Genomic DNA, 25,603 nt, shown 5'->3' on the forward strand with positions numbered 1-25,603 from the left:
AAAGCATTTCAAAGGGAGCTTACCTCTGTATTTGTCGATTCCTTTAGGGAGTTTCCTGGCAAGAAGAGCTTCAAATGCCATCAGAATCTCCTCATCATACATTTCTCTGCTTTGTCTTGGTTTACCACTAGTGCTAGCTTCTTTTCCTTTTCTGGATGGTACAACAAAATCTTTAAAAGCTGATTCAATCTTTTGAACACTGCCATCAAAACTATTTAGCTCATAGGCTGTTAACTTTGCAATGATGGACTCTAGGGATACCTTAGTCTTGTCTATTGATCTCAACTCCTAAATAGCAGCAACCCTTATTGCATAGACCGGTACTAAGGATCTCAGGACTTTGCTTACCATAGTGGAATCTTCCATTTTACCACCTGCACTCTTGATATCTCCAACAACAATTTTGATTCTTATTCCATACTGTTGAATGGTCTCACCTTCAACCATCTGCATGTCTTCAAACTTCCCTCTAAGGCTTTTTTCCTTAGCTTGTTTTACATGCTCATCACCACCATAGATATTTTCAAGAGTATATCATACCTCTTTGGGATTTACCTTATCTTGGACATCAATAAACTCAAGCAGTTAAGCTTATAACATAGAGGACCTGGAGGATGCTCTGATACCAATTGATAACTCAATGATGAACAGACAGTACCAAACCAGTACTGAGAGGGGGGGGGTGAATCAGTAAAGACAAAAAACACAATCTTAAACCGGTTTGTCAGTAGACACTGTGCTTAGGCAGACAAACAGTAATACCGGTCTTAAACAGAGTACAACCGGCAAAACCCAGAATAACTGAGACAAGTATAAACCGGTTGACACTTATCTTTTCATACAATCTAATATTTCATTCCATTTCACCCTAGTGCATGAACATGTAATCTACCATCAAAGATATATATAAACAACTAGATCAACATGATTCACTACTTGACAGAAAACAACATAGCATCACATGAAAAAGACATCACATATGACACACATATTTTTCATGTGGAAACCCAATTGGGAAAAACCACGGTGGGGATGAATACCCACAAGATGTTTTTGAACTCTTTAGAAGTCCGCTCTGTTAGGAGCCTCGTCCAGTTAAAGACTAATACAATAGGTTCTGTTAGGAACCGATCCTGTTAGGGATCACCCGGTTAAGGGTTAAACCCTGTTAGAGGTTACCTTGTTAGAGGATTTCAAGAACTCAATGGTTTTGAGTCACCCTGTTAAAGGATTTATAGTAAGCCGGTTAAAGCTACCCTATTAAGGGATTTTCCAACTATTGAAGTGGTTAGAGATCAATAGGTATTACAATGATTTGGTAACAACACTCAATGCCAATGCAGATCCACTTTAGCTCCTCTTCACCTTCTGCACTTACACTCTGCAGGTATCACTTCTCTCTTCTAGTCTGGCAAGAATCACGTATCTCTTCTCTTGGATACACATACACAAATTTTGCCAACAACCTCAGAAAGAAACACAATATCGACCTTATAGGAAATAGATAGGTCGGTAGCATAAACCCTAAACCCTAAACCTGTTAGCTTAAGCAATTCAAACGGTTCAATTCCTGACCATTGAGCACATTGTATTAAATGCAACAGTCTTGAACCAATCTCAAGACGTTTTCCATCATTCATTTTCCACCGATTTGATGGCGGTTGATAACCCATCACGCATTATCACTGTTTACAGACTTCACACATTCCCGTGGTTGATAGGAACAATCTCCTTCATGTAAGATCCTTCACGCGCACAAGGCTGACATGGCAATATGATTTGTTCTTCGTTACAATGCTAACTCATCACACAAAGTCACCGGTTGAGCCACATAGGCTTGAGGCACTTCAACCGAAAACCCTGAAGTTGAGACTACCAACCAGTAGTCATAAAAAGCTTCCATGTGTCGGTTCCCATAACTACATGCCGGTTCACCTTAAACAAACACACCGCTTCACTTTGGCACAAATGCCGGTTCATAGTGTTATACCGGTTCTCACATATACCGGTTCTCTCCTCTTCAACATATTGACATCAATGACAACATACAATGTCATCATGTCCACATACCGGTTCACATAATGCCAACACAATCTCCTTCATGCAAGATCCACGTGCACGAGACTGACGTGGCAACACGATCTGATCTCTATTACAATGCTAACTCAACACACAATGCCATCGGTTGAATCAAATAGGCTCGAAACACTTCAACTGGAAACCCTAAAGTTGAGACTACCAACCGGTAGTCATACCATATTAAACCGCTTCACCTTTAACACATATACCAGTTCTTAACATTATACCGGTTCAATTTGCCAGTTTCTTAACTTCAATAAATTTGTTCACTCTTCATCATATTACTAATTCACTCTTCAACATATTACTGGTTCACTCTTTCAATGTATTACCGGTTCTCTCTTGAGCATATTACCAGTTCATTCTTTCAATATATTGACATCAATGACAACACAATATCATCATGTCAACATATTTTGCACATATGCCAACAATCTCCCCCTTTGGCATTGATGGCAATATACAAAGATTTCGCTCTTTCTGCATCACATCTTCTCCTTAATACTACAAATATCTTTTCCACTTCACATCTTCTCCCCCTTTGACAACAATGCCAAAGTGGAGGCATGAGCTTCCCTATTCCACTATGTTGCTCCCTCTGAGGAGTAGCATCCTTCAACACATCAATCCTGAAAAGATATAGCAAAATAAGATCTGACTGATGTGGAACACAAACCTTTAGATTACCTCTTGAAGGGGCAGCACCCCTAATTCACCTCTTAGATAGGTAAAGGTAGCCTTTGGTAGAGGCTTGGTGAATATGTCTGCTAACTGCACCTAATTGGAAACATGTTCCAATACCACCTTTTTGTTCTTAACCTTTTCCCTCAAGAAATGATACTTGAGTTCAAAGTGCTTGGTTCTAGCATGTAAAACTGGATTCTTGGAAATGTTAATTGCACTTGTATTGTCACAAAATATACTTACTAGTTCAAATATAGGAACTTTGAAGCCGTTCAATACATGCTTCATCCAAATAGTCTGGGTGCAGTTCATAAAAGCTGCAACATACTCCGCTTTTGTTGTAGACTGAGAGATACAACTCTTCTTTTTACTCATCCATGAGACAAGTCTACCACCGAGAAATAATGCACCTCCAGTTGTGCTCTTTTGGTCATCCACATTACCAGCCCAATGAGCATCTGTGAACACTTTCAGATTGAAATCATCATTGTATGGATACCATAATCCATAGTCAATAGTTCCCTTCAGATATCTAAGAATCCGCTTGACTACTACCAAGTGAGATTCTCTTGGGCTTTGCTGAAACCGAGTGGTAATACCCACTGCATGTGCAATGTCCAGTCTGCTATGCACTACATAATGCAAGTTACTAATCATTGATCGGTATTCCTTCTCATTTACCAATGTTGAGTCATCCTCTTTTGATAGTTTACAACTGGTCACCATTGGTGTACCAACCGGTTTGCTGTCTTCCATGCCAAAGGTCTTCAACACCTCTTTGACATACTTGGACTGAGTAATAAAGATTCCATCTTTCATTTGCTGAATCTACAGTCCAATGAAGAACTTAATCTCCCCTATGAGTGACATCTCAAACTCCTTTTTCATCTCATCTGCAAAGCCATGACTCTTCTTGTCATCTCCACCAAAGATTATGCCATCAACAAATACTTCACAGATCAAAATCTGATCTCTTTCTGATTTTAAGTAGATATTGCTATCTTCACTTGTTCTTTCAAATTCAATCTTCACAAGATGGGAGTGCAAGCATTCATACCATGCTCTAGGTGCCTGCTTCAGATCATACAAGGCTTTATGTAACCTACACACCATGTCACTGTCTTTTGATAGGGCAAACCCATCTGGTTTCTCTATATACACCTCCTCTTCAAATATTCCATTTAGAAATGCAGATTTTACATCCATTTGGTATACCTTGAATCCTTTAAAAGTTGCATATGCAAGAAGCATACAAACTCCTTCCAATCTTTCTACTGGAGCAAAGGTTTCTCCATATTATTCTTCTTCTTCTTGGGCATATCCTTTACATACTAGTCTGGCTTTGTTCCTTACCTCTGTGCCATCCTCATTCAGTTTATTTCTGAAGACCCATTTGGTTCCAATGACATTTTTATGCTCCGGTCTGGGTACCAAAGACCATGTACCATTCTTCTCTATCTGATCAAGTTCCTCTTCCATTGCCTTGATCCAGTCTTCATCTTTATGTGCCTCTTTGAATGATTTAGGCTCAAATTCAGAGATCATACATGAGTTTTCTCTGACCTTTCTTCTTGTAAGAATTCCTGCATATTTGTCTCCTATGATCTGCTTTGGATCATGATTGAGTTTTACATACTTAGGTATATTCTTAATAGATTCCTCTTTCTTTTCTTCTTCACCCTCATCTTCTTCAACATCAGCATCCACCAGTGTAGGAGCACAATTACTGGTACTGGGCTGATTTGCAACCGGTTCCCAGAAGGTTACTATCGGTTCATCTCCTACATGCTCTCTGCCAGTTTCCTTAGGTTTCTTAGAGTTTTCATCAACCCTAACATTGATGCTTTCAACAATTCTCTAAGTCCTATTGTTGAAACATTTGAGAGCTTTTCTCTTTGTGGAATACCCTAGGAATATTCCCTCATCACATTTAGCATGAAACTTGCTCTGATGTTCACTCCTCTTGATATAACATTTACTGCCAAACACTATGAAGTAGCTTACCACTGGTGTCTTACTAGTTCAGTACTCATAAGGAGTCTTATCCTTTCCTTTCTTGATGAGTACCCGGTTCATTATGTAGACTGCAGTGCTCACCACTTCTCTCCAAAAGGTGTGAGCAACCTTTCCTTGGATTAACATGGTTCTAGCCGCTTCAACCACAGTCCAGTTGTTCCTCTTTGCTAAGCCATTCTGCCGTGGAGTCCGGGGGGCAGACAGTTGCTTCTTGATGCCATTCTCTTCACAATATTTGTTGAATTCACCGGAAGTGAATTCTCCTCTTGATCAGTTCTAAGGCATTTGATTCTTCTGCCGATTTCCTTTTCTACCAGTGCTCTGAAAGATTTGAACTTTCCAAAGGCTTAAGACTTATCTTTCAAGAATGTGACCCACATCATTCTTGAGAAATCATCTGTAAGAATCATAAAATACCTATATCCTTGCACACTCCTAGTTTTCATAGGACCACACAAATCAACATGCACAAGATCAAGTAAATTGTCTATAGTGAAAGATTTACCTTTAAAGGTTGAGGAAGACATTTTCCCCAGTTGACACTCTCTGCACAGAGGATTTTTCGGTTTGCTCAGCATTGGCAGTCCTCTAACTTCCTTTATCTTACTGGCCTTCACAATGTTATCAAAGTTTACATGGCAGAGTCTCCTATGTCATATCCAGCTATCATCAAACCTAGCCATAAGACATGTACTTATATTTGCATTCAGCTGAAATAGGTTACCTTTGGTCTGCATACCGATGGCCATTAGTTCACCATTCTTTCCTTTGATTTTGCACACTCCATTTTTGAATTCCAGAGTGAGTCCATTATCATTCAGCTAGGCAACACTCAATAGGTTGTGTCTGAGACCTTCCACCCAATACACATTGTCAACACTGCTCTTTCCATTCAGAGAGATGGATCCTCTGCCTTTGACCATACATGGTGCATCATTACCAAAATGAACCACACCACCATCATACTCTTCCAGAGAAAGAAACTTACTCTGGTTACCAATCATATGGTGAGAACAACCACTGTCAATAATCCACTCATTGGAATTATCAAAGCGGGAGACACGAGCCTTCTTGTCTGACACATCTTCCTTGACTACTACAAACACAATATCTTCATTTTCTTCATCTTCTGATTCATCATCAGTGACACCTTCATCAACTGCTATAAAATAGTTTCTCTGGTTTCCTCCTTTGAATTTCTTGAACTTTTCCGGTTTGTCCTTGCTATCACCATTAGGACAGTTTACAACAATGTGTCCTATCCGGTTACAAGAGAAGCATTTCAAAGGAAGCTTACCTCTGTATTTACCGGTTCCCTTAGGAAGTCTCTTGGCAAGAAGAGCTTCAAATTCCATCAAGATCTCCTCATCATCCATTTCTCTGCTCTGTCTTGGTTCACCGCTGGTACTAGCTTCTTTTCCTTTTCTAGATGGTGTAGTAGATTCTCTAAAGGCTGATTCAGTCTTCTGAAAACTGCTATTAAAACTATTTAGCTCATAGGTTGTCAACTTTGCGATGATAGAGTCTAGGGACACCTTAGTCTTGTCTATTGATCTCAACTCCTGAATAGAAGCAACCCTTATTGCATAGACTGGTAATAGGGATCTCAAAACTTTGCTAACAAGAGTGGAATCATCCATTTTACCACTTGCACTCTTGATATCTCCAACAATAGTTTTGATTCTTATTCCATATTTTTGAATGGTCTCTCCTTCAACCATCCGCATGTCTTCAAACTTTCCTCTAAGGCTTTCTTCCTTAGCTTGTTTCACATGCTCACAACCGCCATAGATGTTCTCAAGAGTATCCCATACTTCTTTAGGATTCTCTTTGTCCTAAACATCAATAAACTCAATGTCAAATAAACTACTGATTAGGGCTTCCATGACTTGCCCATTCTCCCGAATCTCTCTCTTTTGGTCATCAGTGAGAGTAACGGTAGGGATAGCATAAACATTCTCAACATATCTCCAATGTTGAGCACCCATGTTTCTGATGTATATCTTCATTCTATCCTTCCATATTTTAAAGTTATCTCTGTTGAACTTTGGACCTTCCCTCTTCATCATTACAATAGGATCTTTCCCTCAAGCGGTTAAGCTTACAACATAGAGGACCTAGAGGATGCTTTGATACCAATTGATAACACAATGATGAACAGTGAGTACCAAGCCGGTACTGAGAGGGGGGGGGGTGAATCAGCACAGGTACAAAAAATTTTCCTGAACCTGTTTGATTACAAATAGTGAACTTGACTGGCAATCACTAACACCGGTCATAAACCAAATTACTACTGGTTAAGCACAATGAGACTGTGAAAGATATAAACTGGAAACACTTATCTTACCACACAACTTACACCCTCATTTCCATATTATCCTTGTGCATAAACATATATTCTATCATCAGAAATATAATAACATGCTAGATCAACATGATTCACCGCTTGACAGAAAACAACAAAGAATCACATGAAAAAGACATCACATATGACACATTTTTTCACGTGGAAACCTAGCTGGGAAAAAACACGGTGGGGATGAATACCCACAAGCTATTTTTGAACTCTTTAGAATTCTGCTCTGTTAGGAGCCTAGTCTGATTAAAGATTGTTATAACAGGTTCTGTTAGGAACCGATCCTGTAAGGGACCACCCGGTTAAGGGTTAAACCTTGTTAGAGGATTTTAAGAACTCAATGGCTTTGAGTCACCCTGTTAAAGGATTTATAGCAAGCTAGTTAAAGCTACCCTGTTAAGGGATTTTCCAACTGTTGAAGTGACTAGAGATCAACAGGTATATTACAATGATCTGGTAATAGCACTCAATGCCAATGCAGACCCACTTTAGTTCCTTTCTTCTTCATACACACTCTATAGGTATCAACCCTCTTATCCGGTCTGGCAAGAATCATGTATCTTTACACTTAGATACACACACAACATTTTCCAACAACTTCAACATGAAGCACAACATCGACCTTATAGGAAATAGATAGGTCGATAACATAAACCCTGAACCCTAAACATTTAGGTTGAACAATTCAGTCGGTTCAATCCTGACCATTGAACACTTTGTATTTGAATACAACGGTCTTGAACAGATCTCAAGAAATTCTCCATCATTCATTCTTCACCGCTTCTTGGAGGCGACAACCCATCACACGTTCTCCACCGTTTGTAGAGACTTTGCACATTCCCAAGGTAGATAGGATCAATCTCCTTCATGCAAGATCCTTCACATACATGAGACTGACATGGCAACATGATCTGATCTCCATTATAATGCTAACTCAACACACAATGCCATCGGTTGAATCACACAGGCTCAAAACACTTCAACCAGAAACCCTGAAGCTGAGACTACCAACCGGTAGTCATACCATATTAAACCGCTTCACCTTTAGCACATATACTGATTCTCAACATTATACCGGTTCACTTTTCCAGTTGCTTAACTTCAATAAACCTGTTCACTCTTCATCATATTATCGATTCACTCTTCAGCATATTATCGGTTCACTCTTTCAGCATATTACCAGTTCTCTCTTGAGCATATTATCGGTTCATTCTTTCAGCATATTGACATCAATGACAACACAATATCATCATGTCAACATATTCTACACATATGCCAACATACACATCTGGGAGCCTTATGGCTTATTACATTGTCTTAGGACCACCATGGACAACACCATGGATCAACACACATCCTACCACAAAACATCACCATGGAACCACACACATCCAAATGATGCAAAAATGTATCCTAGTGCCCCTGCACCATTAAGCCTTCTTCTACTTAGGATATCCTTACGAGCCTAAGCAAAATATGACAAAGGATCCAAATGATTAAGCCTTCTTCTACTTAGGATAGCCTTAGGAGCCTAAGAAAAATAGGGCAAAGGATCCAAACGATTAAGCCTTCTTCTACTTAGGATAGCCTTACGAGCCTAAGAAAAATATGGCAAAGGATCCAAATGATTAAGGAAAGGTACTTGGGGGAGATTCCTTCTCGAGCACAAAAACTAATTGATGATTGATTAAAGATAAAATTCTAAACCAAATTTCATAAAAGTGTTGACTTTGGATTAGGATTGATGATTGATGATTGGATTATAGGAATATTGATTGATTGATTGGGATTTTAGGATATTTGATTAGGTTGATGTGCTAAGTCCTCAGAGGTGAGAATAAAATGATCATGGAAGAATGGATAGATGGTAGGAAGAAGGGGAAGGATACTTGGGATTGGATGAATGATTTGGACAAAGATATTGGTTGGAGATGGATGAGTATTTGGATGGGTGAAAACAGACCGGGGATTAACAATCATTTGGATGAATAGAAATGGATAATTGTTTGGATGGAAGGAAATGGATTAGGGATTGACAATGAGGAAGATGGAATTTGAAAGAGGTTTGATTGCATACGGGGATGCTTGGACTTGTTTTGACTTGGCAAGAGATATCAAACATAGCAAAAACATTAGCCATTGACTCACATAAATAAATCAAGCACAACATGCTATCCTAGGAAATTGTCTGAGGAGGAAAAATTTTGCTTGCTGACTCAGGTAGACACCCAATAGCTAATCAGAATACGGCCTCTGAGGCTCACACAATGGATTCTCAACGTCGTATTAGCTGACTCCAAATTCTAATGGGGGCACTATATGGAAAGTCTCTTGGGGGAGTTACTATCTCCCTTGCACAAAGATTATCCACCTTTCAGAGGTGAACCGGGTGGCTTCTATTCCCAGAGTCCTTAGTAAGGATTTCCGTTCAAAGACTAGCCTTTGTAGTCATGCAAGAACGATTGAGGCATATAACTGTACAAAGTACCAGGCACAATGATAGTCACGCAAGCGTGATTTAGACCTCAAGGCTCCTACAAAGTGCTCAATATGACTATAACCTTAGATAGCTTCATCCTCCGAGATTTTCATCCCAAGAGGCCTATTTATTATATTGAGTTGAAATGCTTGGGTTTTAGCCATACTCACTTGGGTCGTTCCCCTCTCAACAATGCCTGTGCAAATTGTCAGACAAATCAGGAAGGTAGACCCGCTAAGGGTAAAAACACACAAGAGAAATAGAGGAAAACATGGAAAGCATGGTGTTTATTTTAGTCCCACATGTTCATGATTTTCTATGCTAAGAATGGGAAAAAAGAAACTAGACTATTGAGAAGAAATAATCATTGACCAGTGTGTTGCATGAAAATAGATTAGAAGTTTAGATTTAGCCTTGGACAAGTGAAAGTACCTGCAACCACTCTAAAATTGATCAATAATAAAAAATTCTTGAGGATACAGCGCAGGCACTGATCCACAGACGGAGGTACTGAAGCGCGTGCATAGGCGTTGAAGCGGTTGCGTACATGCTAGAGAAAATCCGTGCACCTAACAAAACAACAAGTGGGGACCTCAAAATTTAAAAATTTAAATTCAACATTTATCTATCTTGCACGCACTGAACTATATCACATGCGTTGATGCACGTGCGCAAGCATTGCTCAACAAAATATTAGTTAACCAAATTTGAAAATTCAAATTTTAAAATCGTCGAGCTTGCTGGTTCAACAGAGGCACTGAACTAGAGTGCACGCACCAAAGCACATGCGAAGGCGTTGATTTGTTTGTGAACCCGAGATGTAACTTATAGCCTTAAGCTAATACAAATAGGCTAAAAATCTAATCTAGATTTGTTTTTAAGTTCTTTTTAGATGATACTTTACCGTGTTTATGATTTTTGATTAGTACAAGACTAAAAATTGAAAAATTTAAGCTTAAAAATGAGTGTCAAAAGACACTAAGGCGGACGTACTAATGTAAGGACATACGAACTAATGTGTGGGCGAACACGCTATAATGCATGGGGAGATGTGCTAATCTGCAAAACCTGCAAAAAATTGGCGGTCAAAAAATTCAAATTCAAATTGGAGGCACTGAAGCGCGTGCGCACACGCTGAAACAGAGACTCAGATGCGCCGATTTGTAGGCAGGCACGCTAAAGAGGAGATCTGCAATCTAAAAGTCACCACAACTCACAAAAATGGTTAGAAAAAAGATGTGGGTCCCACCAGGTGTGCCAAAATGAAGCAATGGAAATCTTGCAAGGTGGTGGATGGTTACTTTAAACACAAATAAGCACATAAAACCAAATGAAATAAATAAACTAACTACTTATACCTTGCAAGAGAGAATCTCTCTTGTTCCTCTGATTGAGCAAATGATGAAGTAGAGGCGCCCTATTGCTCCACTTGATTGGATGTACTCTTCTTTGGGATGTGGATTGCTCTCCAAATGCACAACAATATTGGTGGATGATTTGATAGGATTTCGATTTGGATTAGAATGATGTGTATGGGTGTGATAGATTGGGTTATGAGGGAAGATTTCAACATTATGATGGCATGATGGATGATTTTGGATCTCAAATGGATAACATGAGGATATGATGGAAGTGGATGATTTGTGAGGAGAGAAGACTCCAATTTACAGATTGGAGGAGGCCAAAATTGATTTTCTTATGAAAGGATAAGATTGATTCAAGATAGTGGACATGGATCAAGGATGCATGGGGAGAATAAAGAGGAATATAAATTCCTTGGGGAGAGGGAAGAGAAATTAAAAATTCCAAAATAAAGGATGCATGGGGGGAATAAAAGAAATTTGAATTTCTTTGAAAGTCTCAAGGTTGATGTGACATGAGTGGAGGAATATAAAATGGGGAAAATAATGATAAGCATGCTTCTATAAGAGTTAATTAGGCTAAGTGGAGGTTAGAGAAATTTATTTTGTAGGAATCACTTTAGCTAGGTTAATTAATTAAAATTAATTAACTAAGTGAGTTTTAGAAGAAATAATGGTTGAGGTGGCCTTTAGAAGAAGGGGAAATAATTTATTTATTTATAAATTATTTTTTGGACTATAGTGATAAGATTGATTGAATTTGATTCAATTAATTTTAAGAAGAAGGGAATTAACACAATTAAAGTAGTTAATTATGTTGACAAGCTTAAATTGATTAAGTATTAACTTAATTAATTTAAGGTGGCTACACAACCAAGAAGAACAACAGTTCTCGAACTTTAACACTTTCAAAATAATAAAAAAAATAACTGCAAGACCAATAGAACATGATATATTTGCACCACAGACTTTTCAGGCCAACAACTATCCAGAATAACAAGTTTGACATCAATGACAATCACAACAACATGTACTCCCAATAATCTCTCCCTTTGTCATTGATGCCAACACTTGACCAATATGAACACTCGACCAATCTGCAAAATATATTATTTTGAAATAGCAACAACTTCAACTCTCTCTTCCTCTCCAAAGTAACTTTCTCTTTCTCTCCCCCTTCATCATCAAAGGCAAAGTGTTGGCAACAGCAATGAAGGAAAACTGAGAGGGGGGGGATGTGAATCAGTTTTCATTAGATCTACAAACTTAATCACAAATACGGATTTGACAAACTGCAACAAAACAAAGATAATAAAATTGAAAGCACAACACACAATACTAAGATTTTGATGTGGAAAACTTGGTTAAGAGAAAGACCACGGTGGGAACCTACCCACAATAAGATGATACTCTGCAGTAGTATGTGAAAATATTACAATGAGGAATGCACATGCATTCAAGCACAGTTCCTAGAGCTCATTGCCTAAAAGATAATGACCTGGAAGGTTACAACCCTTAGGGAAGTCTCACTGATTTACTACAAGATTCAGACTACAATCTGAAAGGAATGAATTGAAACAATAGCATCTCCAAATGCCTGATTACAGTTTCGGTTAAGCACAATGTTTTCTCTACAACACCAATCTCTGATCAATCACAATGCTGAAAGATTAATCGCTTGTTCACACATACACCACTCTCTGATAATGCATAAACCACCTCTATATCTAAATTACATGACAATATCACCTATTTATACAATTCATCAACCTTGACAACAAGGTCGGCTAAACCCTCAAATCACAATTATAAAATTACATCACATGATACAAAGATCGACCACCAGACCAATATAATGATATACATGACATAACATCATCCTAAACCAAATATCCAAAAGAGCATCACCACCAAAAATCATGCCAAGATCAACCGCAACATGCCACACCACCAGGAAAACCGCATAACATGAAGAACATCATCGATTCAGCAAAATCACCAAGAAATCACACAACGATCAATGTGGATTGCCAAAAAAAAGAGGACACAATTAGGAGAGACCAACAAGTATGTTAGAATCATCAGCAACAACTGCAACAACATTACTTATCAAATCTTCTTCGATCAACATCTGAACCTCAAGAACACGCAAACAACAACAACTGTCATGAATAAAAAATAATTTGCAGAGAACCCAATCACAAGCCATCTGAAATTAAGATAAACAAGACCATCTCAAACAATCTCCTAAAACCCCAGTTCAAGATTTGATCACACCATAATATACCGAAGGAAATACTGAACTGTGCAAAGCACTGATCAAATAAACAAACTGCAAAACTTGATCATATGATTTGATAAATTAAGCTTCCTGGTTCACCAAAACCAACACAAAAGAATATCATGATACTAAAGATATGCCATACATTGAACCATAATCCCAATAAACCAATCTGCAGTCACTGAAGTAGGAATATATTGACATCAATGATAACAACATATCCTAGCAGCAACAATGTCCAACAATATCCCCCTTTGGCATTGATGACAACATAGGAATGTGAAAAACAATCAATGCAAAGAAAGAAATTATCTCCAACAAACTCCCCCTAAGATCAAGCAGATAATTTTTTTTTTCACATGCATCTCTCCCCCTTTGACAACAATGCCAAAGATAGAATACAAATAACCAAACTCTTTCTCTCTCTCTTAAAACATAAACATCAATCTTAGGAATCTCTCATCCTAAAGTACAGACTGCTCCACTAGAGGAGCATCATCGAATCACCAGTCCAGATAGAAGGATAAGGCTCTGAGATCCACCAGATTGATGCAACTCAATGCATCTAGTTCTCATCAGGAGGGGTGGATACCCCTAACTTGTCCCTCAAATAGACAAATGTATCTGGAAGCAAAGGCTTAGTAAAAATATCAACAATTTGTTTCTTTGTAGATACATACTCTAACTTTACTTCTTCACTGAATTTTTCTCTCAAGTAATTTTGATTGACACGTGTTTAGTCTTTGAATTCTGCACCGTATTCTTTGACATGTTAATAGCACTAGAATTATCACAATATATGACAATAGGCTCATCATAGATAACTAATATCTTTCAACATTTGCTTCATCCAAACTACCTGAGTGTAGTTACTAGTAGCAGCAATGTACTCAGCTTCAATAGTAGATAAGAACACTGAATCTTGTTTCTTATTACCATGAAACCAATTGCTTCCCCAAAAGAAAGCACCACTGGAGGTACTCTTCTGATCATCAACATCACCGGCCCAATCAGCATCGGTGTAAGCACATAACATAAAATCATCATTCCTCAGATACCACAAACCACAATCCATAGTTCCATTCAAGTATCTAAATATTCTCTTCACAATAGTGACATGACTCTCTTTCAGATCAGCTTGATATCTAGCAGCATTGCACACAACATGCATAATGTCCGACCTAGTATAGATGTCCACCAACCATAGACTTGTACAAGCTTTGATTAGCTTTCGGAGAATCATCATTCTTAAATAATTTGCAGCCAGTCACCATAGGAGTTCCAACCAGTTTGGAGTCTTCTAACCCAAACTTCTTCAGCAATTCCTTCACATATTTAGTTTGAGATATAAAAATACCTTTTTCAGTCTGTGAAATATGCAAACCTAAGAAAAATTTCATCTCACCTATCATAGACATCTCAAATTTTTTCTGCATATCACCAACAAATTTCATGCTCAATTTATCGTCACCGCCAAAGATAATATCATCAACAAAGACTTCAAAAATCAAGATGTTATCATTTTCAATCTTAAAGTACAAATTACTATCAACAAGCCCTTTATTAAATCACAATTTCAGCAAATACTTATCCAATCTAGCATACCAGGCTCTAGGGGCTTGTTTTAATCCATAAAGAGATTTCTTCAGTTTACAACCCATATCTCCATCATCTGATAATGAAAATCCACCAGGTTGCTCATTGCAGACTTCTTCCTCAAGATCACCATTCAAAAAGGCAGATTTGACATCCATCTGATACACTTTAAAATCTTTATAAGCAGCATATGCAAGGAACAATCTAACAAATTGAATAGAATTGATCTTAATAATAGAATCAAAATTAACATGACACATTCTTCTATGCCATAACCAACTTTCATGAATCTGAGCAATCAAGCAACTTTTCTCACCAACATTCAAATGAAAAATATTACCTTCAGTCTTGGTTCTAGATGAAATCTCCATACCAGAGGCATTTAGGATTTTGCATTTACCATTCTTGAATTGCAACCTTTGTCAACCATCTATCCAACACTCAAAATATTATGCTTCAAACCTTCAACATACAAAACATCATCAATATTATGCTTACCATGAAAGGAAATATAACCTCTACCTCGGATCACACAGGTTTTGTCATCTTCAAATCTCACTATTCCACCATCATACCTTTCCATACTCACAAATTTTCTTTTATCACTGGTCATATGATGTGAACAACAACTCTCAATCACCCATTCATCCTTCTCTTCAACTTTAGTAGCTAAAGCTTTCTCCTCAACAATACAACTAGTGGAATCAACAGGTATCGGTCCATCTTCCTTAGTGGCAAGAAACACAATTTCATCTCCTTCTGATTCTTTATCTGGAACACCTTCATCAACAACATAGTAGCAATTATTCACATGCTTATACTTCTGATTAGTCTTGTAAGGCTCATCATACTTCTCATGCTTCTCATATCTATCATGCTTATCAAATTTATCATGCCTATCATATTTAGTCATTCTCTCTGGGAATCTAGAAGCAAAATGTCCTACCTTATTGCAAGAGAAACATTTTAGAGGTAATTTTCCATCATACTTACCGACTCCTTTAAGCAATCTCCAGAAAATCAACACTTCAAGCTCATCCAACTCTCTTTCTTTCTCTTCCATCTCTCTCCTATCTCTTTCATATCTGGATATTCTACAGACTTCAGGTTCATACTTCTTCTTTCCGAATATAGATTCTCTAAAAGTTGTCTCAAACTTTCCATGTGATTCACCAAATTTTCTCCACTCAAATGTAGAAATCTTTCCAGCCAGCATATCTCTTGTCACTGTAGTCACACCCCAGATCTCATCAATAGTAGCTACCTTATGTTTATAAGTAGGAGGCAAAGATCTCAGCACCTTAGCAACAATTTTATCTTCTTCAAGGGTTCCACTAACACATCTGATACCTAGGAAAAGATCATTCACCTTAGCCATAAAGGTATTTATGCTCTCATCTTCTCCCATTTTCAACATCTCATATTTCCCTTTTAATCTCTGCAACTTAGCAACTTTCACTTGTTTATCGCCTTCATATAGGGTCTCAAGCTTCTCCCAGATCTCATGTACGATCTAAAGTCCCATTACATTTGTCATCTCTGAACCAGTCAGGGAAATCAACAATGCTCCCTTCGCTCTAATATTATTTTCAGCTTCCTTGATCTCATCAGTAGTAACTGGTCCATTATGAGGAAAAACATATGTTGGCAATGGGAATTGATTATGTGTTGCATTGATGTTTTGTCATTGATGGCAACACCAGCTATTTTGGTTGTTTACCGGTTTCCGGTAGAGCGATTGAATTATGATATTGATCCAGTATGTTCTAGTATGCTTTGGTTTGGATCTGTCATTGATGCTATTCAAATGTGTATCATGATTAGTTGGTTCAAGATTTGATGACTCAGGAGCTATCATTTTTTCTAGTAATCCTTTTGGTCACCGATAAGGGTTCTACTAACATAGCTTTGTTGAAGATCTTTTGATGCACGTGATGAGTGGTGTTGGCGCGACTTCTAGATGGCTTTCAGGATGTTGTTGGTTATCTTGTTTGTGTTCCTGTTGATCAGTGGTGTTGGATTTGGGTTTGGACCTAATGCTATCTTATTCAGCTAGGTTATGGACTAGTTTATATAACGTGTTGGTGGATGCTCCCGATGTATTTCCGGTTGGATCTATTGATTGGATTATGTTGTTTCAGTATTAGGACGACTTGGTTGATCATTGGATTGTGGGTTTATGTTATGAATTTATTGTATTATCTTTTAGGTGGATGACCTAATTGTTTAGGTCTCGGATTGGTATAAATATGATATAAGTGTTGGCCATTTGGTGGAATTGATTATGTGTTGCATTGATGTTTTGTCATTGATGCCAACCCTAGCTGTTTGGATATATTACCAACACCCTTCTAGTCCCGGTAGGTTAAGTGGTTTCTGATTAGCTTGGATCTCGCATGATCTGGTAGGCTCTGGTATAGTCCGGTGATGGAATTGGCTTGTTCATGATACTTATACTCATATTTGGTCAGTTGGTCTTGGTTTGGAGATCGGATGCTATCCTGCTTGGTTAAAAGATCGACTTTTGGTTCCGGCGAGGGTTTCACCGACAGATATTTTGATGGAGATCTTTGATGAATTGCATAAGTGGTGTTGGTGTAGCTTTTGATGGAGTTTCAGGATGTTGTTGGTGATCATGTTTGAGACTTGGTGGTTGGAGATCATTGTTGTAGCATATGGACCTATACTTGGTCCCGGTTGATCTAGGTTATGGAGCGACTTTAATGTAACATGTGAATAGGACCTATTGATGTATTTTCAGAATGTCTTATGTGTTGATATTATTTGTTTGGTCTAAGGCCAACATGGTTTGTAAATATGTAATCGGTTTATTATCTGGTGGCCAACCTGATTGTTTATGGTCTAGGGTTTTGTATAAATAGATGTAAGATCTCATTGTAGATCATCATGGTTAATGTAAGACGCCATGGTCAAGGAATGTAATGTGTGAATAATGTAATATCATTTAGGTAGAGGAGTTGGTTGAGCATTGGAGATCAAATTGGGTTTATGTAAGAGGATTTAGTCCTCCAGTATTGAGGTTAACCAGAACTGTACTCAGGCATAGGAGATGCTATCTTTTGTAGTTCAACACTTCTCCAGATTGTAGTCTGGATTTATATGTAGTTAGTGAGGCTCCTTTTATGATGAGAAGTGCGCTCTAGGCTGTTGGCCTTCTTGAAAGTGTAGGCCCCTTCATTGTAATTCACATACTTATTTCATAAGTATTATCTGACTATGGGTAGGCTTCCCACCATGGTTTTTCCCTTTACCGAGTTTTCCAAGTACAAATCTTGGTGTTATGTGGATGGCTTTTACTCTATGATAATTGTTTATGCTTAATTAGTTTATCTGTTATTTTGGTATTAATATTTTGGGTTCTAGTATTAAAGTTTAAATTGCTAAAGGTTACTTTAATCTATGACAACTGATTCAACCCCCCCCACTCTCTCAATTTTCTTTTGGTCATTTGAACTGTCTAATAGTAAGATCTCTTTGTAGATCATGGTATTTGGGTTTTTGGGATATAGGCTTATGTGTGTGGGAATAAGGTTGTAATCATATGTAGAGGTTTTGGTCGATCAAAGGTGATCGAATTGGGTTTGTGTAAGAGGTTTAAGACCTCTGGTATTGAGCTTAACTGGAACTATATTCACTCATAGGAAATGATATTCTTGTAGTTCACTCTTCTTTTTGGATTGTAATCTGGATATATTTTGCAGTCAGTGAGGCTCCTTTTGTGATGAGCAGTGTGATATAGGTTGGCCTTCCTACATGTGCATGACCCTCTTTATGTAATCACATACTTACTGTAGAATTATTATCTGACTGTGGGTAGGCATCCCACCGTGGTTTTTCCCTTTACTGGTTTTTCCATGTACAAATCTTGGTGTTATCTTTTGTGGATGACTGGTAAATGTTCTATGGATTATATTTGTGCTTAACTATTATATTTGCTATTCTAGTATTTGGCTTATGTATTTTGGTAATAAGGTTTTAATGCTTAAAGTTCCATAATCTGTTAACAACTGATTCACCCCCCTTCTCAGTTGTTCACCGGTTATCTAAGTTGTCTAACAACATAGACATTCTTTGTAATCTTCCAGTAATCTTCTCCAAGACATCTCAAGTGCACCTCCATCCAGTTCTTCCATATATCATATTTACTACCATCAAATCTCAGAGTCTCCTTCTTAAAGATAACACTTCCACTTCCAGTTTCCATCCTGGATCTCCTCAAGTGGTTAAGATTCTTCTGGAGGATCTAGCTCTGATACCAATTGTTGGCAACAACAATGAAGGAAAACTGAGATGGGGGGGGGTGAATCAATTTTGACTAATCTATAAACTTAATCACAAATATAGATTTGATAAATTACAACAAAAATTAATATAATCAAATTGAAAGCACAAGACACAACACCAAGATTTTGACGTGGAAAACCCGATTAAGGGAAAAACCACAACGAGAACCCACCCACAATAAGATGATACTTTGCAGTAGTATGTGAAAATATTACAACGGAGAATGCACATGCATCTAGGCACACTGCCTAGAGATCATTGCTCAAAAGATAATGACCTGAAAGGATACAACCCTCAGTGAAGTCCCACTGACTTACAACAAGATTCAGACTACAATCCAAAAGGATGTTGAAATCAGGGATCATTGAGAGGGGGGTGAATCAATGATCTACCACTTATCATTTTTTCAATCTTATATTTAAACCACTAGAAACAAACACTTGAAACTAAAATGCCAAAACATTAAACAATCAACCACAAAAGCATAACACCAGATTTTTATGTGGAAACACAAATGGGAAAAACCATGGTGGGATTTGAACCCACAATATTATTCCACTATGGCTAGTAGAAAAATAATATTACAATATGGGAATGCACATGCATCTAGGTACATTGTTCAATTACAATAACCTGGAAGGTTACAACCCTCGGAGAAGGCTCATTGCCTTAAAAATTAGTTACAATGAATGAACTCTGAGATAGCATCTACAATTCTTGGATGAGTTCCGGTTAAGTACTAGGTATATCGACTAGATTACCTCTCTGTTATTCTCTATTCTACCTTGTTCATGGTCTCAGTCAGCTACCGGATCAATAATGCACATGTGAAACTACGCTATAAAGGATTTTCAATCACCACTCGCTCGCATACAATTGCATCATTCACCAAAAATATTATCCACACAAAACTTATATACCGACAACCACAAAATAGGTCATTTTCTATGTTGGCCTGCTAGAGTAACATATAGTCTCATGTCAGCTCTGATCGGATCCCAGAGGATAAATGTGAATCACTGAAATGATGTGACTATGTCGGCCCAATAAATCCAAACATGATTCAATGCAACATAATCACCAAAAAGCTTTCAGACCAAAAATGGTATGTTCTTCCTAAAATATCAGTTAATAGGCTATTGATTAACACTTACTTCTGGATAAGAAGAATCATGACCACCAGATTGAATCTCTATGAAGATTTTCCATCAATGACAACCCTAAACTAATAATCAACCACAAAAAACTACTAGAAACCACCAAATGAGTGTCAATTACCAACAATCTCCCTCTTTGGCATTGATGGTAACACTCGTGAAAAATGACTAAGTGTTGTGCACTGTACACTGGTTCAAAAGAATCAAAATAATTTCTAAGGCTCCCCCTTAGAGAAAGAATTCCACTTTTTTATACTATACATTTTTCACCTTGTCTCTTCCCCTTTGGAAACAATGCCAAAGATGGGGTGCTGTCCAAAACTCATATACAAAGATATTTGTCGAATAATTTACAAATACTTGAAGATGTCAGCATAAATAGTCTTCCAGAATCCTAGGTGAGTATCCCACCCACTCTTCAAGTTATCCAAAACTGTGATAAATGCACTAAATATAGTGGAATGAATTCTAATTCCTTTAGATCAGATGGCACAGGCCAGACCATTTTCTTCATACAATCTACCTTATTACTCAACATGGTGTCCACCCAGGGAACAATCAAGTTTCGAAGTTCATCAACTTTTCTTAAAATTTTGTCCTTGTCCACTTGGAGGCTTGAGATCTGATCATTTAGAGCTATAATCTTCCCTTTAACACTGCTTGTTGGAGCTACATTTGGGTCAAATGATTGTAAAATAGTAGCAAGCTTGCCCTAGCAAACACCTATCTACTTGTCTATATCTATGGTGAATTTAGGAAAAAATAGACAAGACTTGTACAATTTACCACCTTCTAACAATGCATCAGAAATAATATGCAGTTTCTTATTTAGTCTCACTCTATCATCCAAAATCATCTGCCAAAATGCCTGCATCCTAACATCCTTAAATTTATCCAAAAATTTCTGAGTAGCAGACTTCTCTAAAGAATCAAAATTTTATTTACACTGTTAATCAATTGCAACAATTTACTGGAGGGGCTTTTATTAGAATGTAACTGTACATTTGGAGCCACCTTCTACAAAACGTCAACTGACATCAAAATGAGCTTCTTATCTTTAGATTTAGACTTCACCAGATCCCGACTAGCTTAAGATTGCACAACAGCTGTGAGCATGAGATTTTCTGCATGAGACATTTGTCCAAGGTTCAGTGGACCATCTATGTCATAACCCTCCATTTCCAAATATTGATAAGACACATTAATTACTAATATTAGTATTATTATTATTATAAATATCTATTGTTGAATGAAATAATCCATTTACCATCTTGAAGCTAAATATAGCTAATGAAATAAAGCGACCATACCTGCCTACCAATTAAGTAGAGGTGATAGTAGTAAAGAAAATGAATAAATGATTAACACAAGGTGAGTTGGTGGAATAGAATGGCACTAGTGATAGGGGGTATAGAATAGGTCAAAGCCGTTATAAGGGAGGGCATTTGGATCCACATGGGGCATGTCGGAATCCAGGTCAGAAATGCATGCTGGGAGCTCTACTGCCTGGAGCATGACATTCAACCTGATGGCCAGATGCCCAGCGATAAGACCATCGGAAGCAGAGACAACGCTTTCAATACATTTTTTCAGCGAGACTGGTGCGGGGAAACATGTTCCTGGGGCTGTATTTGTAGATCTGGAACCCACTGTTATAGGGGAGGTTCGCACTGGCATCTACCGTCATCTCTTTCACCCGGAGCAGCTTATCAGCGACAAAGAAGATGCGGCTAATAACTTTGCTCGTGGCCATTACACCATTGGCAAAGAGATCATGGATCTTTGCCTGGACCATATCAGGAAGCTTGCAAATAACTGCACAAGTCTACAGGGTTCTCTGGTTTTCAATGCAATGGGCGGAGGGACTGGATCTGGACTCGATTCACTTCTTTTGGAGCCCCTTTCTATGGATTATGGAAAAAAATCCAAGCTAGGCTTCACTATGTATCCTTCGCCGCAGGTGTCCACATCTATGGTTGAGCCTTACAATAGTGTACTTTCTACACACTCACTTGTGGAACACATTGATGTCTCTATGCTTTTGGACAATGAAGCCATCTATGACATTGCCGCCATTTGCTCGACATGGAACGCCCGACCTACACAAATATGAACTGCCTCGTTTCACAGAGCTTGGAGCATGAACGTTGATGCCAACTAGGCTAGCTGCTGGGAGATTCACACACATCTTACGGGAAGGATCCATTCAAAGAGCGATAATTAGAGGCAATTGGGAGATTCATACTTTTTGGGAAGCCTCCAACTGAAGGGAAAAGAAGGGGCAAATAAAATGAGGGCAGGAGGATATGTCACAGGGATTGGCAGTGGGATTGGGAACTCCATTTGCATTGGAGTGTCTTATCATTAGACAGAAGAGGGTTTCTGGTAGAGACTGATCTTTGCATTTGCATTGGAGTGTTGTGTCATTGGGTAGAAGATGCTTACAGTTGATGTCCCAACTGATTATCCAAACATGCAATGAAATTCTTGGTTCGTGGTTAAAGGGTTTTACAACGAGTTGGCTATGATCAATCAGCTTCAAGTAGTTATTTTTGCAGCCATTAGGGCAAGGTAATGAGTAGTTTGTGATCAATCAGGTATGTAGGAATCTAACTTCTTTTTCAGAATTTTAGTTATTGTTATTATTTGTGTAAGTTTAAATAGATCCTTCCTTTGTTAAATAAGCCAATACTTAATAGTTTGATTTTATATTGTTACTATGTTAAATAATATTCTTCCAACATAAGATCACTCTATTCTATTACTGTAATGCAAAATCTTACTATATTATAACTACGGCTTTAAATAGCTTAAGGGTTTACATAATTAAATTACTATATTTTTTATTTTATGCCTTCCCTTTCAGTGCGACTTGTAAATGTTTTGATGATCTCTCATATGTATGAGACTTCTTCTACATGCCTGTTAGATTTTGGGGGTAGAGTCTATTAGTGCCTTCAAATGCTCATTTCTTTATAATAGTTTAGGCATCAATTTGCTTGTTTATATTAGTAGTAGTACTGAGACGTACTGTGCGAAATCTGCCTATTGAGATTGTTTCAAAATTTACCATTGATGCAGCATATTGATACTTCCTTAGCTACTTTTGTTACATCTCTCTTAAAATTTATTAGCATGAGGTATAGGGCTCTTAATAAGTAAACTGATAGTGTGTAATATTGATTTATACCTACGTGGCTATTATTGTTTGATTTCAAATTAGCTAATCATTCCATCTTTAATACTAACTGCTAGCATTATATGACTTAATTTAATTGTCATCGATACTATGCCTTTAGGAAATAATATAACTCACGGTTGCATTTTTATTACATATGATACATTGGGTTGTATATTTATTAGAGCACTACCATTTAGAGTACTTATGATTAGTAGAGAAGTTGATTTAAGTTGTGAATATATCTATGTATTTATACAAAATCCATTTTATATACTCACTTGAGAAGTCAACAATTTGTGAGTAAATGTGAAGCCCATCTATAAATGGGCATATCTATGTTTATACTCTAATGCTACCATGAAATGTTGTACTTGAGTGTGATGGTAAAGAGATTGTTTTATAGTTAAATCTTAAGTATGACTATATTATCCATGTAGGATTGTTTTGTGTTGACAATATTGTATTCTTAAAGGAAGATTTGGAATGTAATATATTTTTTTTTGAAATGCAATATTAACCTTAAATAAACGAATACTTAAAAGGATAAATCATAGTACTTCTACTTGTGATGTATGAAGTGAATGAAAACATCTTATGTTAGGTGATGGTTGAATGTTATAAGTGAGCTATGAATACTTTTCATGTGAATTATGACTTCATCAATGTGGGGGATTGTGTTAGGAATTAGATTTTATTAATGAAGAAAGGTTAAGATAATGCAAGTGTAAATTGTATTTAAATCTATGAATTCAGCCACCTTGGTTGCAAATGAGGTATTTCCAACATGCTCATAGGGTCAAGTTGTGCAAGTAGGATCAACGCTCATATATGTTTGCTCCACTTCACAAACATATCTGTGCAGAGATAAGAATATTTATTTTAGAATGAGTTACTCCATCTTGTTTCATCTTCGATTTTCTTCTTAGAAAAGATTGACAAATTATCCATTCTTATTAGATGGGATTATGCAAAAGAAAGAAAATAGTGAACTTGAAGCTAAGAGTCAATTAAGTGACGAAACTTATAAGAAGCACTTTTTAATATTTATACAAATGGTGCATTAGCAATGTGAATTTCATAGTTAACCATATAGTAATATAGTCCAATAATTTATTAAATAAAATGAGAAGATTGTAGGAGAGACAATGAAAGCAAGCTTGTCACTACTTGTAAGATGTGTGCCATTCATGTATGTAGTTAAATCTTTGGTTGTTGTGTATAGTATCCACCTCTCCTATCATATCACTAAAATATGTCCATGTAAGTCCTTGAGTTGATGGGTAGTAGTGTAGTGTGATCATAATGAATATTAAAAGAAATTAGCCACAAGGTTGTGTATACGTCTTGATATTCAAGTGTTTTACCAAATGGAGACGAAACAAAATCTGAAATATTCTTACATAAGATTATTAGACTTGACTTATCTTGCAAATCTCAATCAAGTACTCATCTTTTGTTGTAAGGAAACTTAGTTTTGAAGGTGAAATAAAGTAGAATTTCGTTGTTCTAGAGTATTGGATCCTTATCCTTATCAAGCAAATGAGTTCAAGAAAACCTATCCCATGATCACCTAAAGAATTAAATAATAATTTTAGTTGAAGTAAATTTTAGGAGGAAACATTAGCTCTATTCTAAGAATTTGAAAACGATAAGGATAGATACCTAAAGATAAAGTTAACAGGAAGGAATAGATAAGAGCTCAACTAGAAATAAATTGATTAAAGTTCATTATTTTTCTTGGTCAACTAGCAAGTGTTTAGTCTCTTTCCTAATCTCTTTTCAAAAAATTAGTAATAAAATAATAATAATAATAAAGTGGTTATTTGAAGCTTATTGTTGACTAGTTTTCCCTTCAAGCAAGAATTAAATTCATTTCCAAAGTATTATTATTTGATAATTTGATTTCCTTTCAAGTATTAGGATTCATATTTAAGTGGGGTTATCATTTGTAGAAAATAATTAAAATGGAAGAATTAGTTGTGGTTATTCTCAAGCTTATAACTAAATAGCTTTTCCCTTCAACAAGTAAATGTTAAATTATTTTCCCCAGTCTTTCTATTTAATCATTTAATTTTCTTTCAAGCAATTTAGTACCTTTCGAGTGTAAT

The 25,603-nt window shown here is 37.1% G+C and overlaps 1 pseudogene; it reads left to right on the forward strand.

The window, feature by feature from the left end:
- LOC131876539 (tubulin alpha-2 chain-like) overlaps window positions 1-22,465 on the forward strand; it is a 57,089-nt pseudogene extending 34,624 nt beyond the window's left edge.
- The last annotated feature ends 3,138 nt before the right edge of the window (window positions 22,466-25,603 follow it).

The sequence above is a fragment of the Cryptomeria japonica genome, chromosome 6, assembly GCF_030272615.1.
Source record: "Cryptomeria japonica chromosome 6, Sugi_1.0, whole genome shotgun sequence".
In the NCBI taxonomy this organism is placed as follows: Eukaryota; Viridiplantae; Streptophyta; class Pinopsida; order Cupressales; family Cupressaceae; genus Cryptomeria; species Cryptomeria japonica.